The sequence below is a fragment of the Artemia franciscana genome, chromosome 16, assembly GCF_032884065.1.
Source record: "Artemia franciscana chromosome 16, ASM3288406v1, whole genome shotgun sequence".
In the NCBI taxonomy this organism is placed as follows: Eukaryota; Metazoa; Arthropoda; class Branchiopoda; order Anostraca; family Artemiidae; genus Artemia; species Artemia franciscana.
Genome location: NC_088878.1, coordinates 22,127,971 through 22,142,884, shown reverse-complemented (window position 1 = coordinate 22,142,884; position 14,914 = coordinate 22,127,971). Strand labels below are relative to the sequence as shown.

Here is a 14,914-nt window from a genome sequence, read left to right as displayed (position 1 = left end):
GAATGACCCCTGAATTACAAAAGCCGTAGAATAAATAGTTGAAATTCTAAAAATACTTTAGCGTAGAGAGCGAGGTATTAGGAGGAGGTGAGCCCCTCATATGCGTAATAATTTCTGTTCCTTTTAAGTTTTAATGCTGCTCCTCACTTTCAGTTGAAAAAACTTTGTCATATTTATTTTTTCATTGTTTTTTTTAATAATAGTAGGAAATCCTGCGCTCCCTTCATGGAAATTTTCTTCCTCCATGAAAAGTTTCCCCAGCATATCCCTCTCTTCTCAACCCTGCCCCAGACCAAATGAAAACGCCCCTGAAGACGTCTGTACACTTATAAGGATTTAGTTATAAGGATTTCCGACTACGCTGAATAAAATGGCTATCTCAGAATTTTGATCCGGTTACTTTGGAAAAATAATTAGCGTGGGACGGGGGCCTAGGTGCCCTCCGAGATTTTGGTCACTTAAAAAGGCACTAGAACTTTTCATTTCCGTTAGAATGAGCCCTTTTGCAGCATTCTAGGGCCACTGGGTTGATACGATCACCCCTGAAAAAAAAAACAACAAATAAACACGCATCTGTGATCTGCCTTCTGACAAAAAATACAAAATTCCACATTTTTGCAGATAGGAGCTTGAAATTTCTACAGTAGTGTTCTATGACTTTTAGGCAGATCACGGATGCGTGTTTATTTGTTTTTTTTTGTTTTGTTTTTTTTTCCAGGGGTGATCGTATCCACCAAATTGTCCTAGAATGTTGCGAGAGGGCTCATTCAAACGGAAATAAAAAGTTCTAGTGCCCTTTTTAAGCGACGAAAAAAATTGGAGGGCACCTAGGCCCCCTCCCACGCTAATTATTTTCCCAAAGTCAACGGATCAAAATTCTGAGATAGCCATTTTATTCAACGTAGTCGAAAAACCTTATAACTATGTCTTTGGAGACGACTTACTCCTCCATAGTCTCCGTGGGAGGGGTTACAAGTTAAAAACTTTGACCAGTGCTTACATATAGTAATGGTTATTGGGAAGTGTACAGGTGTTTTCAGGAGAATTTTTTGGTCGGGGAGAGGGCTCGAAAAGAGGGGGATATACTGGGGGAACTTTCCATCGAGGACTTGGTCATGGGGGAAGAAAATTTCCATGAAGGGAGCGCAGGATTTACTAACATTATTAAAAAAAAAACAATGAAAAAATATATATGAAAAAGTTTTTTTTCAGCTGGAAGTAAGGAGCAGCATCAAAACTTAAAACGAACAGAAATTATTACCCATATGAGGGGCTCACCTCCTCCTAATACCTCGCTCTTTACGCTAAAGTATTTTTAGTAATGTCAACTATTTATTCTACGGCTTTTGTGATTCAGGGGTCATTCTTAATTAATTGGGCCAAAATTTAAGATTTAGTGTAAAGAGAGAGGTACTGACGACGGGGTGAACCCTCTCATATGTGTAATAAAAATATGAGAATAAAAAATTCTTCACGTAAGCTAGTTTATAAGTTACTTATATCTTTTACTTATAAAACCATTCGTAATAAATTAAATTTCTAGTTGCCTTTTTTTATTAACCAAAAAATTGGAGGGCAACTAGGCTTCCTCCCCCGCTCTTTTTTCCCAAAATCATTCGATCAAAATTATGAGTAAGCCATTCAGCAAAAAAAAAAAAAAAATTCAAATTTTGTTTCAATTATTACTCTGCGGAGAGCCAAAATCAAAACATGCATTTATTCAAAAACATTCAGAAATTAAATAAAAAAACAAGTTTTTTCAACTGAAAGTAAGGAGCGACATTAAAACTTAAAACGGACACAAATTACTTCGTATATAAAAGGGGCTGCTTCCTCATCAACGCCCCGCTCTTTACGCTAAAGTTTTTTACTGTTTTAAAAAGAAGAGTTGGGAGAAAGAGTCAAACTTTAGCGTAAGAGCGGGGCGTTGATGAAGAAGCAGCCCCTTTTATATACGAAGTAATTTCTGTTCGTTTTAAGTTTTAATGTCGCTCCTTACTTTCAGTTGAAAAAACTTGTTTTTTTATTTAATATATTTAAAATCAGCATTAAAATGCGATTCTTTTGATGTAGCTATTGGTACCAAAATTCCATTTTTTAGAGTTTCGGTTACTATTGAGCCGGGTCGCTCTTTACTACAGTTCGTTACTACGAACTGTTTGATAAAGTTGGAGGACAAGCAATATAAACAAAGGTATTTTATTTCAAATGACAATACAATTAAGTATGTAACTACAAAGAAGGATAGAATGTAAGGAAAATGAATTTTCCTGTTACCGGTATCTTGTATGGCTCTTGTATTGGAACCCCCTGTGGAACTTTGGGATCAAAGCATCAATGAAGAATCCTTTCAGCTTGGGAAAAATCTTTTCGGTCCAAAAGCCTGGATTGCGGTCTATCTTTTCAATGTAGAAGTCTTTCTGGGTAAAAATCATGAAAAAGCAAGTATATAGCTGAGCACATTCAAGCTGACTGATTGTACTTGGTAAAAGTAGTCGTGGCCTCGTTTGGGGTTGACCAGTCCATTCTTTCCAACTTCCATGCAATAGTCCGCCTTAGACTCTTTTCGGTTCTTTATCCACTAGCCTATCCCCAAATTTCTCGCAGTTTCGCAGTTCCATACCTCGCTTTGATTTAATTTTCCCCATGATTTCGGCTTTGTGTGCATAACTTTCCTGAAGGCTCCTGACTATTTCTCATTTCTATGTTTCTTCATTGCATTGAAATAATTTATGAAAATTTTACACTATTAACAAGCAGCTGATTATTCCAGCTTGTCATTTTCGTCTCTAGGGGTTATTATGGGCGATCTGAAACGATTCTTTATGGCAACCGACTTGTAAAAATTTCAGGTAGCTGAAAATATTCTAGGGGACTGTTAGAAAACAGGAAAATACATCAAAAAATGGTTCCAATCATCTTATAGGTTATTGTCTTCTGCACATGATAGTACCAATTTTGTTCCAAAAGCAATATCCTTCATAGAGTACACTTGTGAAAAATCCCTAGACATTTTCTAAGATTTCTAAGCAATTAGAGGAAATAGAACAAAATCCTTTCAAACATTTTGTAGCATCTTCAAGAAGCTATGGCCTGATATTAAAAGCGGCATCTTCCGCCAATGAATACTTGAGTACTTTTTAAATATAAATTTTCAATTTAACATGGGATTTTCGAGTTCCATCAGTTCACTTAATCACCCCCTTAAAGGTTATTTCCATGTACAACAACAATTCTGCTACAGTTAAGGTAAAAAGTGAGGTTAGCATCTGGTTTGGTGTTGCCTCAGGAGTTAGGCAGTGTTGTGTCCTATCCTTGTTTGTATAGATTATTGTGATGGACTTTATCCTAAGGAACACAGCAAAGGCTCTGGGAGAGCATGAAACCAAATAGGAAGGTAAAATTCTCCTAGAATTATGTTATGCAGATGATTTGAGTGTCCTGTATGAAAATGAATTTATTTTTGGAGGTTTTGAGAGTTCAGGGCTAAGGCTACTGCTACTTCTAATGACTCACTGCAGCACCAAGCTACCTGAGGCCAACACAGCTACCCATGCTCCTCCCCTATCCCAATCTATTCAAAACCTCCTTCTTTACAACCTACTAAGAAGTTCCAATTTTTCTTTAAACATTTCCTTATGACATACTCCCACCCTATTTGGGGGTAACCTGCTTTTTGTTTGGCCCTTGATGGTTGGCTGACAAGGATGATTTTTGGCTATTAGCAATCTGTAGAATGTATCCTTGCCAATCTCAACCTTTCTCTCAATATAGTCTTAGAAAGCAGGACTGAACCCTGTTTTTTGTACAGATTACTGTTTGAAATACAATCAGTCAGAAATGTACCCAAAAACAATCCATAGAGTTTCTCTGAAAAATACCTATTAAGTCCTCCTCTAGCTTTTGGAGTGCCCACGATTTGGCAGCTACTTTACCACTGTAGCTTCCAATATTCTAAATCTTGGTTTGCAGATTTATCTTCCTATGCTTTCAAACTTTTTTCAACTGCAAAAAAACTACCTGGTCCTTGACTAATCTGCTTTTAACATCAGCCTTTGCCCCATCAAAATACTCCATATAAACAGGGATAGTATGTAACCCTGCTCAATTTCTGATTCAATAAAAAACCAGATACTGAGTTCATTCCCTACCTTAACTGCATCAATATCATATTTGAAAATTATTTTTAAGATGATTTAGTTATTTGGACTAGGAATTAATGAAGGTGAGGAAGTGATGTCAGATAACAACAACATTGATCAAGTGGATAGCTTCAGCTACCTGGGTAAGTGAAGACAGTGTCCTTACTCACTACACCCATCATCTTTTTAATAACACCACCTAGGTCGGTGAATATGTCCACTTGATTAAACTTCTTGTTAAACAAAATTGCGTCTTCACCTTCATTTATTCCCAAACTTAGCAACATAGTGTTCTTGACATTCTTTTCTAACTTATTCATGCACCCTGAACTCTCAAAACCTCCAGAAAATGTCATTCATTTTGCTAACATTTTTGTCTAGGATGCTTAAATCATCAACATAATGTAAATCTAGGAGAGTTTTACTTCCCCATTTAATTCTGTGTTTTCCCACAGCCTTTGCCCCATCAAAATACTCCATATAAACAGGGATAGTATGTAACCCTGCTCAACTCCTAATTCAATAAAAAACCAGATACTGAGTTCATTCCCTACCTTACCTGCATCAATGTCATATTTGAAAATTATTTCTAAGAAGACTTAGTTGTTTAGACTAGGAATTAATGAAGGTGAGGAAGTGATGTCAGATAGCGACAACATTGATCAAGTGGATAACTTCAGCTACCTGGGTAAGTGAAGACAGTGTCCTTACTAGTAACGATGGTGGATGAAGGGAAAGTATAAAAAGTAGAATAGCCAAGACCCAGTGTTTTTTAACAGCTGAAAGAAAGTTTGGAAGAATAAAGAGATAAGTCTGCAAACCTAAATCAATATCATAAACTTTGGTAGTGACAGTGGTCAAGTATGGTTCTGAAACTGAATGCACTTAAATACAGAGGAAGATTTGTTAAATGTTTTCCAGAGAAAATGTCTGTGAATAGTCTTAGGTTATCTGTTTTACTGACGGTTTGTCAAGCAACAAGCTGTACAAAAATAGAACGCTCTATCCTACTTTATAGGGTATAATAAAAGAAAAGTTGAGATAGTTAGGACATATTTAATGGATGAAGGATGAGAGATTCCCAAAGATTATGTTCTAAAATGATATCTAAGTTCTATAAGGTAATTTACTAAGGGAGGTTCTTTGTTGCAATGATGATTAACCAAAAAATAAATGAGAATTCTAGCTCCTGCCCCTTTGTTATTGACATTTTGTGATGAGAAAGATAATTAATTAGTTCATATTGAGTCTGGACTTTCATAAGAGATACTAAGTTTAAGTTGTATTGACTTATAAAGTTATAGGCTTCTTCATATTTAGTATCACTGCTATCATATAGATAAGACAATGGTACTTATTTGTCTGTAGTGTAGGTGAAGAAATTCCTTGACGAAAAGTGTTGTAGAAATTCCTAGACACAATATCACATGTGTTGTAGGTAATCTTAATGTGAAAGTAGGATCTTGTCACAGTTACTGTCCTGAAGTCATGGGACAACATGGAATGGGTGACATATTCGAAAATGGAAAAATACTTGTCGACTTTGCCCTGACCAACAACCTTGTCATTGTATGTACATTGTTTCAACCCACGACCATTCATAAATATACATAGACTGCACCAGATGGCTGCACGCGCAACCAGATTGATCACCTCTTCTCACACAAGTGGCAGAAGAGTACTCGATGTGAGAAGTTATAGACGCACTGATATACAATCAGACCGTAGCCTTGTGGTTGCCAAGATCCATCTAAAGTTAAAAGCACCACAGAGAAGCAATAAAGTGACAACAGACAAACCTTTCAATGTTGAGAAACTGAACAACAAGGAAACAACATGAATATTCCATTTATAACTTTCAAATAGATTTGAAGCCCTACAATCGGAATTAGAACAAAATACTGATGTCGAAAGTATGTGGTAGAAACTGAAAATCACGCACAGAGAAGTTGCAGAGGAGAAATTAGGCTATAAGAAGAAAAAGAAAGAAAGATGGATCTCCAAACGAGCCTGGAAACTAGTTGATACAAGAAAATCAGCCAAACTTTCCATTCTGTCGGCCTCAGACGCATCTGGACTAATTGTTCTGCAAGACACATATAGATAAATAGACAAACAAGTAAAGAAGAGTGCCTGGGCCGACAAGAGGCAATTTATTGGAGGAGAAGAGGGGTCCGTTAGATCTGTTTGTAGGAGGAAGAGTTGCATGAAGCCTCAAAAAGGGTAATTTTATGCAAATTCTTCCAATATTTTGTGTGATGTCCTTCAGATTGATATGGAGGATTCATCCTGTATTCAGAAGAAATTATGTTGACTAAGCAGGCGGAATTTATGCTAGCAGGACAAAAGCCCCCCCATCCTCACTCTTATTGCAAGAATATTTAAGTGTGGGACAAAAGATCATGCTCGTTTGCTATAGAAGGTCGGCCATTCCAAGAAGCAATGTTTGTTTAAGGAATTCCCATTAAATTTTTTTGAAATCCTGACTTTAAATATTATTTTGGGAATTTTGCAACCTCTCCCCATAAAATGAAAATCTAAAGGACAAACTGTTTTACATATAATGTATTTTTACTCGAAACTGAAAGACTTTGTCGCTGACGTGGGGAGGGGCTACTATTGGCAATTTTATGATTCAACTTTATAAAATTATCCCTTACTACTTAATGCTGCTTAATTTTCCTGTTTCGTTATTGTTTTCTTAACCTCTTTATTTTTCAATGTTCTTTTGTATAACATTAGTATTGTCTTTTCTTTGTGTAATGTTTGTAAACATCACTTAATAGGTTTTCAATGCAAATATGGTTATTATGCTTTAAAGACAAGAATTGAATAACAAATAAAAGATTTTTTTCAATTGCAAGGTGACAACAGTGACAATAGAGCTTGAAATGGACAAAAATTATTTTTTATGTCAGATAGGGTGTTGCCCTCTAAGCTCCCATTCTTGTGCACTAAATTGTGGCTTATGATTTATTTTGAGTACAGCTAGTACCAAAAATACGTTGAAACATTAAAATCAATACTTTAAGCCCCCCTCATACATTGGATAAAGAGCAATCATCTAAATAAAAACTAAAATTTAAAGTATGATTTTTGATAACAATACATGGATTAAAAAAACTTACTTTTTTCATTGATGCAAAATATGCAAAATTAATTAATTTTGAATTTAACTGTAAAAAGTAATTATCCTTAAGAAACTCTGTCTGATTTTCTAAAAAAAGGGAAAAGACCCCCCCCCCCAAAAAAAAAAAGAAGTGCAATCTTGATGGTACTTAAACTAAGAAATTGAACGTGTTCTGTAACTCCAGAATGGAGATTTCCAGCTCTTACATATATAAATGGGAAATTTTTTGCATTTCCTGACAAACAAGATGAAGAACTCATGTAAGCTTGATATTTTCTTCCCAAGGATCAATGTATCAGGAGCAGTTTATTCCTTAAAAGAATTTTCAAATTCAATTCAATTCACTTTATTCAAAAAACATGCAACAGACAGAGCCGATTATTAGTTTTTGTTGTCATATACACACGAAACACGAAAATCAGTCGACAAGTCAAAATTAACATAAAAAATTTATAATATATATTTTATTATATGTTAATAGATTTTGTTGTTATATACACACGAAAATCAGTCGACAAGTCAAAATTAACATAAAAAAATTATAATATATCTAATTAATAACAATATTCCAGATTAAAAAGTCAACCCGGCATTAAACAACTGAACAAATGGGGGCACATAACTAAGCTCATTACAAGAATGTGACACAGTCACAGGTTTCAGTTGCAGTACAGGCTCTGCAACAGACCTGATTGGCCATACCCGTGCTGGTTGATTTTGGGCAGGACAATATTTCGGTGTATAGGGCTGGACAAAATTTTATTACCAAAGGATAGGAGAAGTTTTAAACAACAGGAGTGAAGGGTTTGAAGTTGAAACTGATTAAGCAGGGATATGTACAGTACTTTTGGGGCTTCTGAGATTACTAGGAGGGTATAGCATTGCTAACTCAACCCGGTCCGACTGTTCCTTAGTCAGCCCAAAATGCTATACAGGGCAACAGTACTCAAGCGTGGAACAAATAAAAGAATAGATGCGTAGGAGGTGTGGTGCAGGGATTCAATGGCGAGCCAAAAACTTCAGAGGCCTGATGGTCAAATTGGCTTTTTTTAACATGCCATCAACATGTTTGTTCCACTTCAGATCCGAAGTGATATGAACACGAAGCAGTTTAATTTTGGTCCCGTGACTGGTGCTGCGAATAAAGTGGGTTAAAAACTGGCATAGATTTTAAACAAGAAATGGTTAAAATTACAGATTTGTCAAAGTTGACAGTCATTTTGTCCACCATTCCCTCTTGGAACATTAGTGAACCTGCTCTGCTTGGGAGGTTTTTTGACAACATTCAATGAGTGACAGATCGTCAACATACTTCCAGCGGTCATCCAGTGTTGTTGCCAAATCATTTATCATGACAAGAAACAAAAGGGGTCCCAATAGGGTACCTTGGAGAACTCCACAAAAAATGGGAAGTGGGTTGAAGTAGGTGGACTTATATTTTGTCCATTGATATCTACCAGACAGAAAACTAGCAATTAAACACACAAGGAATGAGTGCACACCTTGTAAAAGAAGTTTTTTTTTGCCAGAATATTGTGGCAAATTAAATCAAAAGCTTTTCTTAGATCTATTGCAATAAGATTAATCCAAGAATCTGGTTCATTGAGTTTTTGTAAAATACTGTCAATTATGCTTACTAAGTAATGAGATGTAGACGTGTTCGTCATATTTCCAAACTGCTTTGGATCAATTTTCTCCAGAATATGGTCTTTCAGCCATGCTGCAACAAAACTCATACACTTTGCTAAAAATGGGTGTCATGGTGATTGGTCAGACACCCGAAAAATCATTGGGCACATCTTTTTTTGGTATTGGTGTGATGAACCCATTTTTCCAAATTGATGGATACTCACCTGTTTTTGTCACCTGATTAAAAATGAGTGTTAGGGGGGCCACTAAGATAATCTGGAAATGCTTTGACAAGATCAACGGGAATATCCATGTTTCTATTTGGAGAAGTATTTGTTGGGCTTCTTTTTCAGCTTCCTCTGCAGTATCCTGGACAGTCCAAGTCTTATGGTCATCAGCAAAAATACAGCCATTGCATGCATCATCTTTAACAGGAATATCATGTTCAGATATGTTATAATAATCAGGACCAAGGACACTTCCCTGTGGAACTCCTCTTTTAATTTGAACCTTTTTTTTCTGATTTTGACTCTCCAACAAGTACAGCAACTTCTCTGCCAGACATATATTCTATTGAAAAATTCATCAGTGTGCCTTGGATGTTTGCTTTTACAAGTCCATTTAATATTTGTTGGTGAACAATGTTGTCAAATGCACCTTTAACATCTAGAAATATAAGTATCATGACTTTCCTATTATTTAATGCATAGAGTGAATCTCTCAAAATGCTTAGAAGACTGTCAGTTGTGCTTCTCCCTTGCTGGAATCCATTTTGAATATCCTGAAGAATTTGTGTTTTTTCCACTGTGTAACCCAACCTTTTTTAGACCAGTCTTTCATAGATCTTTCCTACCACCAGCAGCAATGTTATAAATTGGTGATTTTCCACTAAATTATTTTTACCAGGTTTTGGTATCATTAAAGCTATGCCTTTTTTCCAACAATCTGGAAATCTTCCCTCTTTCCATAAAATGTTAATTATTTTTAATAGTTCTTGTCTCCATCTAGTTGGAAGATTCTTCAATAATGCTGGGTTGATTCTATCAGGCCCAGGGGCTGTTTCTGGCACTAGTTCTATGTCTGTGAAAGGCAAATTGTATGGTTCATTACTTTCCTCCTCTGCCTTGGTTCATTACTTTCCTATCCTTGAACTTCTCTTTTCCTACCATATAGCCATAGAGCTGAGGGCAAGAGATTATTTTCAAATATACTACAGACTGATAGGCTATCTTCTAATGTTTTGTTTCTCTATTAAATCTTTTCAATCTTTTTACAGATTTCACATTAGCATTAGACTCAGATTCAAGATCACTTTTAATCTCTTCTTTATTGATTTCTTTAGGTATTCCTCTTACTACTCCTTGACATCTGGGTTTAAATTCCTCTGCTTGGACTTCTGTTTTACCTATTTTCTTAATTGTCAATGCTTTTGCTACAGCAGATTCAGTTGGAAGAAATATTGTGACTCTCTTCTATCTTTGCTCAGTGAAATTCAAAGTGCTCAGGTTTCAATGCTTCTTTTAGACTTAGTGGTTTCCCTTTCCATAGGCAAGATTTTTGTTTCAACTTTGCAAGACAAGATTACTCTATTGTCCAATCTGTCAAGAATCTGGATTCCCTTATTTTTTGGGTGGTACTTAGGAGGAGCTGTGTAGTGACTTTTTGCAACTCTATTGTTTCCCTCAATGAGGGTTGGAGATATAGCTCTTTTGGCTCCTTTTCCTAAGTCATGAGATAATCCTGGCTTAGGGAAATTTATGATACCCTCCACTTCTTTAGGGTTTGCACTGCCTAAATTCATGGCTTCATCTGAGGAAAGAGGTGGGTAATTTTCATCTATTGAATTCAAAATTTCAAATAAATTTGATATAGGGACTGTAGCAATGAATCTATTGTGAGAGTGTGGTGAGATATAGATTTGATGCTGATTGTATTGACTATTGTGGGGGGCTAGAGTTGCGACATATGGTGATTGTCTTGCCTGATTAAATCCTGGTGTCTGCTGTATAACCTGACCCTGGTATTGTATAGCTTGAGACATAGGTACAACTTGTGGAATAGCCTAAATGTTGTGGCCCCACCATCACTCCAGGAGAGTGATGTGGATCCCAATTTACCTGCATCCCAGGTAAAACACACCACTATACCCAAAAAATTAACAAAAATATCAAACCCTCAATTCAAAAATAATATACCACGCTGAGCCGTTATTATAACACTTTCCCACACCTTAAAAATAAATGCCTATTAAATCGGCGCTGCCAAATTTGAGACAAGAAAACTAGCTTTCAGACAGCAATTATTCCACAATAGATTATTTGGTGCCATCTAAAAAGTAGGTTTCACTGAAAGCTGGCAGCAGTTTTAGAATGAGGCCCAAACAAAGCTGCTCAAGGTTCTAGCAATTCTATAACCTAAAACAAAACAAAAAATTCTGTACTTTTTCAGCTTAACCTATCGTGACCCGAAACTGCCTGAAGTTTTTTAGCAGATGGATTGTATTAGATTTTGTGAAACTGCTCTCAAAACTGATTATTGGCCTGATTCTTGTTCTTAAAAGTTTTGAATTATGGGTAATAAGGTAGATAAGATAATTCATACTATCTTGTTCAAAATCAAAATTCCCAATAGAGTGGGAGACAAACCGTTTCAGAAAATATTATAAGACAAAAGTGAATAAGACCACAGAACATAAATGATTTAGCGGAGTAATCTAACTGCGGGAATGGTGAAAGAGGCTGACCTATAAGGTGACTACACAAATATATATATATATATATATATATATATATATATATATATATATATATATATATATATATATATATATATATATATATATATATATGTATATTCAAAAATTAGCCACATGGTAAAGATGAATTCTATAATTGTTTAGTTCATTCAGATTTTTTGCAATGTGTTAATATTTGTGATTTGGTAAAATTTATAATATTTAGTTTACCTATTGTTGCTAAAAAGAGGGATATATTAACAGGATAAGCTTGTTTTGGTTTTACTTGGTTGTTTTACATTTGCTGTTTTTTTTTTGTTTTTTTTTCATAGGCATGTATTTTGGGGGTGATACTTGACACGGGGATGCCATGGATATTCTGTGGTAGCCACAACACTGTGCTGGGTAGAGAATTTAAAGTGGCAAACCCTATATAGGCCAGTGTATTCTCCTGATGAGCCCTTATGTTGGGTGTTGCCTCTGAATTATTTGTGTATATTATTTTTTCTATTGTTTGGTAAATGACGACTTATACTTATTGACGACATGACTGCCTCTCCATGGATTATTCAGAGAGAGAGAGAGAGAGAGAGAGAGAGAGAGAGAGAGAGAGAGAGAGAGAGAGAGAGAGAGAGAGAGAGAGAGAGAGAGAGAGAGAGAGAGAGAGAGATCTTTATGGTTGATTGTGTATGGCTATGCTGTTTGACCTATGTGATTGTATGAATGAGTAGGGTTAAGGCCTCATTCAAGTGCTGGTCTATATTAATCACTAATTTAGGAAAACAGTCTTCCTTTTCTCCTTCTGTCTCTCTTTTTTTTGTGTTTGTGCTGTTGCATTGGTGATTTCTCTTTTCATGATATATATATATATATACATATATATATATATATATCACAGCGCAATAGCGCCGCCTAAGTAAAGAACGATGTTGGCACAATGTAATATTTTTTAGGGATTTAGACCAAGGCTCTTCGTGTTGAATGAGTTGTAAAATATGTTAAGTATAGAGAAGAGGCTCTTACAGAATGTGGTTATGTGGTCGATCTGTGGCTACTCAGTGTATTTTTAAGCTACAAAAAAACTTATCGAGGTGTTAATGGCCTCTGTGCAAAGCATTTAAATCAAACATAAAGATGCAGCAAACAATACAACTGCTACTACTACTAACAACTCACTGCAGCACTATGCCACCTGGGGCCAACACAGCTGTTCATGATCCTCCTCTTGAAACGAAGAGAAATTAAAATAGTTGCGATTGGGCATAGGAGATCCACGTAGGAAGATCTTCCCTTGGAGGAATTTGCCACGGTAGAAGAGAAATTCCACGAAGGGGGCGCAGGATTTTCTAGTACTATTTAAAACAAATGAAAAAATAGATATGAAAACTTTTTTCCACTGAAAATAAGGACCAACACTAAGACTTAAAACGATCAGAAATTACTACGCATATTAAGGCTCATCTCTTCCTAAATACATTGCTCTTTACGCTAAAGTATTTTTAGTAATTTCAACTACTTATTCTACAGTCATTGTGATTCAGGAGTCAATCTTAAAGAATTGGGAGAAAATTAAAGCTTTAGTGAAAAGAGCGGGGCATTAACGAGGGGACAAACTCCCTCATATACATAATAAATATATAGGAATATAGAAGTTCGTTACGTAAGTTAATTTGTAAGTTATGTATATTTTTTTACTAATAAAAACATTCGATAAAAATTAAGAATTCTAGTTCCCTTTTTAAGTAACAGAAAAATTGGAGTGCAACTAGGCCTCCTACCCTACCTTTTTTCCTCAAAATCATCTGATCAAAACTAAGAGAAAGCCATTTAGCAAAAAAAAAAAATCAATGCGCAAATTTCGTTATAATTATTCATTTGCAGAGAGCCAAAATCAAACATGCATTAATTCAAAAACGTTCAGAAATTAAATTAAAAAAAAAACAAGTTTTTTTTAACTGAAAGTAAGGAGCAACATTAAAACTTGAAATCAGCAGAAATTACTCTGTGTGTGAAATGGGCTGTTCCCTCCTCAAAGTCTCGCTCGTTACACTAAAGTTGTTTACTGTTTTATAAAGTAGAATTGACAGAAAGAGTCAAACCTTAGCATAAAGAGCGGGACGCTGAAGAGGTAACAGCCCCTTTCATACACGGAGTAATTTCTGTTCGTTTTAAGTTTTAATGTTGCTGCTTACTTTCAGTAAAAAAAACTTGTTTTTTTATTTATGTTCTTTAGGGACGAAGTTACCCTGACCTTAATCCTAGAGACACACCTGAATTGAATCCACAGTTTGTTAATAGAATCTTTTGATGTAATACACTACTTTGTTGCAAATGTTAGCTTGTTTAATTAACTGCATGGCAAGGTCAATTACATTGCCAAGTGACCAGGATGGTTCAACTAGTGGTGTTAGGTCTTGGGAAATCTCCCCCCACCAAGACAGATGTGTTCCTAGGGTAATTGGCACCCAGGGAAAAATTAATTACAGTATCTCTCCCAACTCAAGCATAAGCAAAAAAGCCTGTAAAAGTGAATTATTTGATCAGAGTGAGCAACCCCCTAGTTGCAACGCCCCCCCCCCCATCATTAGCCAAAAGAAGGAATTTTAAAATATTCTACCAGTATTCCAAAATACGGGCAGAATATATGTTGTTCAATACACTGTGTTTCTGAGGGGCAAACTACTATAATAGAATACAATTAAGGTTAACACTGAAGCCACAAAACCCAAAGGCAAATTCATTAGACATTTTGAAGTTGATGAACAAAACAGATATCTCGAAATTTTCATTCAATATTATAGAGTTCTGAGGAAGGCTGGATGGCAGAAAAAGAACCAAGAGGGAGGCAGGTTACCCTCCAGTAGCGTTTGGCCTTTGAAAATGGTACTACAACGTTGAATTTCCATTAAATATGCCCACTTCTATGTTTCTAAGATAGCCCCTTCTATCTTAAGTGGGTTTATTCAAGCATTGATGACATAGCAGACAGAGCCCCTGAGATAAGGGCAATTAATTATACAAACTATCAATTCTCTACAGAGATTTTAGACTGGGAAAAATCAGATCTTACAATCAGAAACTTAGGAGGGGGCACATTTTATTGGAAATTGAAAGTCCCAGTGCCCTTTTTAAAGGCCAAAAGCTATGGAAGGCGATCAACCTCCCTTCTGGTTCTTTTTCTGATATCCAGCCCTCCTCAAACCCCTTTGATACCGAATCATAATTTCGAGATACCACATTTGTTCATAAACTTCAAAATCTCTGATACATTTGCCATTG

At 35.8% G+C, this 14,914-nt stretch overlaps 1 protein-coding gene across 3 annotated transcripts in view; it reads right to left on the bottom strand.

The window, feature by feature from the left end:
* The window catches only part of LOC136037229 (uncharacterized), a 50,710-nt gene that overhangs the window by 11,783 nt on the left and 24,013 nt on the right, over positions 1-14,914 (bottom strand). The window contains exon 1 of one of the 3 annotated variants that reach the window (XM_065719833.1): positions 11,097-11,174. The exons of 1 other annotated variant lie outside the window; for it this stretch is intronic. The gene's annotated coding sequence lies outside the window, so the exon portion shown is untranslated. Of the gene's footprint in view, positions 1-11,074; positions 11,175-14,914 lie in introns of those variants that run through there. One more of the 3 variants, XM_065719834.1, reaches the window with a different exon arrangement.